The sequence below is a fragment of the Triticum aestivum genome, chromosome 1B (assembly GCF_018294505.1).
Source record: "Triticum aestivum cultivar Chinese Spring chromosome 1B, IWGSC CS RefSeq v2.1, whole genome shotgun sequence".
In the NCBI taxonomy this organism is placed as follows: domain Eukaryota; kingdom Viridiplantae; phylum Streptophyta; class Magnoliopsida; order Poales; family Poaceae; genus Triticum; species Triticum aestivum.
In genome coordinates, this window is record NC_057795.1 from 591783082 (window position 1) to 591786127 (window position 3046).

Below are 3046 nucleotides of genomic sequence, written 5' to 3' on the forward strand. Positions count from 1 at the left end.
CAACCGGGAGGATGGAGCCGTGGCGGCTGGGATGGTCTTAAGGAACAGCGAGGGGGTGATCTTATTTGCGGCTTACCGCTATATCCATTGGAGGCCGAACTTCATGCGATGATGCAAGGTATGGCCCTTGCCATCCAACATTCAAACTGTCTGGTGGTGTTACGGTCAGATTCCTCTGAAGCGCTGTCGTGCTTGTCCTCGGGTGCCTTGCGGCGGTCAGCTTATGGCCAGTTAGTCTTGGAGATTTTACACTTAGCTGGTAGTAGGGAGTTTTTACCTCAGAAACTTAGTCGTTCACAAAATAGAGTTGCCGATTGTTTGGTGAAGTATAGCCGAATGGAGCGTGCCACCGCTGTTTGGCTTCGTGCAATTCCACCTTGTATTGAGGTCTTGTAGCCTCTCAACTATAACTCTATGAATTTGCAATAAAGCTCCCTTTATCCTCGCCAAAAAAAGAAGAAGAAGACGAAGCACACATGAAACGTTCTTTCATTAACGTATGTGACGTCTCAACGACCGGGAAAACAGGCATCCCCATCTGCCACTGGTACGGTGGATCGTATTGTATCGTATACACAAAACAGGAAAGAAAGAAACACGGAGCCGGCTGCATCAATCAGCTCCTCGATCCAGCTATTTCGAAATAGCTAGCTCCAGCTTATGCATATGGCCGCTTCATATAGTAAACAGCTAGCTGTATGATATAACATCCCCAAGACGCCCTTTGATTAGTTTTCGGTGGGAGCAGCGAATTCAATGACGATCGGTGGCAACAACCCGGTGTAGTAACGTTCCAAAGAAGCCAAGATAATCATTGTTAATTTTAAGCACATGCCAACATATATGTGCATATATTCTCGGACAAGCTAGGTCCTCGAGTGTCCACCTATATAAGTAGATAGCTTCCTGCTCGAGGTATATCAACATAAAGCATTCTCCACCGATCGACAACTTCTCACACTTCTCTCTTCCTATATCCACCGATCGAGGTAGATAACTTCATCTTAGTCAAGCAAGCAAGCACGCAAGCTGCTAGCTTCGAAGAAATAGAAATGGCGGCTGTTGCTGCAAAGCCACACGTTTTGGTGGCCTGTGCCTTGCTGCTCCTCGCTGTGGGGTGCCAGGCCAGCCCTTTCTGGCCACTGGAGATCGGCTACTACCACGACAAATGCCCCCAGGCGGAGGCTGTCGTCAAGGGCGTCATGGAGAAGGCCATCTCTCAGAACCCCGGCAATGGCGCCGCCATGATCCGCATGCTCTTCCACGACTGTTTCGTCGAGGTACTAACGAATTTGCAAACATATACGTTTGTACGTACATAGCTGATTAGTCAGACTCGAATAATCTCGTTGAGCTGATGATTATTAGGGCTGTGATGCTTCCGTCCTCCTGGACCCGACCCCGTTCAGCCCGACGCCGGAGAAACTCAGCCCGCCGAACGACCCTACCCTACGCGGCTTCGAGCTGATTCGAGGCGGCCTGCCCGGGCGTCGTCTCATGTGCTGACATCGTCGCCTTTGCGGCCCGTGACGCATCCTGCATCCTCAGCAGGGGCAAGGTAAACTTCCAGATGCCGTCCGGCCGCCGCGACGGCACCTTCTCCAACGCCTCCGAGCCGCTCAAGTTCCTGGCGCCGCCGACGTTCAACCTCAGCGACCTCGTCGCTAGCTTCGTCATCAAGGGCCTCAACACGGAGGACCTGGTCGTCCTCTCTGGCGCGCACACCATCGGGCGTTCCCACTGCTCGTCCTTCGTCTCCGACCGCCTCAACACCCCCTCCGACATCAACGGCGGCCTCGCCGCGTTCCTGAGGGGACAGTGCCCGGCCGACGCGACGTCGGGCGGCAACGACCCGACGGTGATGCAGGACGTGGTGACGCCCAACAAGCTGGGCAGGCAGTACTACAAGATCGTTTTGTCGCACACGGTGCTCTTCACCTCTGACGCTGCGCTCATGACGTCGGCGGAGACGGCGAGAATGGTGGTGGAGAACGCCTAAATCCCCGGGTGGTGGGAGGACAGGTTCGAGAAGGCCATGGTGAAGATGGCCGGCATCGAGGTCAAGACCGGTTACCAGGGCCAGATCAGGAAGAACTGCCGCGCCATCAACCACTACTAATATCTCAATAATTAAGCGGAGCAATACAGCAGCTGCGCATGTACGTGCATGCATGGCTCGATCTCAATTGTTTGCTTCAACCTGCAAGTGAGTTCATGTTGTAAATTTTGGCGATTCTTTCACTGCGCACTTTTTTTGGCATTCATCATTGTCGTCTTTTCTTTGGTTATTCCTTAGTTCAATTCTTACCAAGCTACAGAATTGTGTATATGGGGTGCATGTCTAATTGCAAGTCAATGTTCCTTGTTGAAATAATAAAAGTGATGCACGCAGCGTTTTGATCAGAGAAAGATTTTGGATGCTTCCAAAAGTGGGAAACGCCCAGTTTTGTTCCCTCAACCCATTTCACTTTGGTCCCTCGACTCTCAAACCCCACAGACTGCTCCACGAACTCTCCAGACTAGTCATTTTCGTCCTGGTGGAGAGGTGACACGGTTTCGCTACTGACTCAGCCGGTTTTGTCCAATCGCTGCTCATGTGGCATTTCCCTTTCTCTCCCAGTCAGCTTCGGTACACCCTCCTTAAACACATCAAGGACTAAGATCTGCCCATACCCCTTCGCTGTCAGAGGCATGATCGTCTTATGTAAAAAAAATCCCTCCCCCGCGCGTCCACGCCGATACCCCCGCGCGTCCGATACCCCCCGCGCGCCTGTGTATACGGGGCTGCCGCACGAGCCGAGCCGCTTGGCAGCTGTGAGGACGCGAGCCGAGCCGAGCCGTTAGCATCCATGGGCCCACAATGTCAGATGCAGGGCGTGTCGGTGGGGGCGTACGTGTGGTCGTGGTGCGGTCGTGCAGTTAACTGTGCACTAATTGCGGCGTTGACTGCTCGTGGCCGATCTCCTGCCGCCAGCCTTCTGCCGTCGTAGTCCGTGCCCTCCATTGCCGCGCGTGCGGCGACCGGGCGCCTTCCGCCTCGGGCCGG

General features: G+C 53.8%; 1 pseudogene; it reads left to right on the plus strand.

Annotated features, from left to right (window-relative positions):
- The first annotated feature begins 904 nt into the window (after nt 1–904).
- LOC123096430 (peroxidase 2-like) lies at nt 905–2328 on the plus strand (annotated as a pseudogene).
- The last annotated feature ends 718 nt before the right edge of the window (nt 2329–3046 follow it).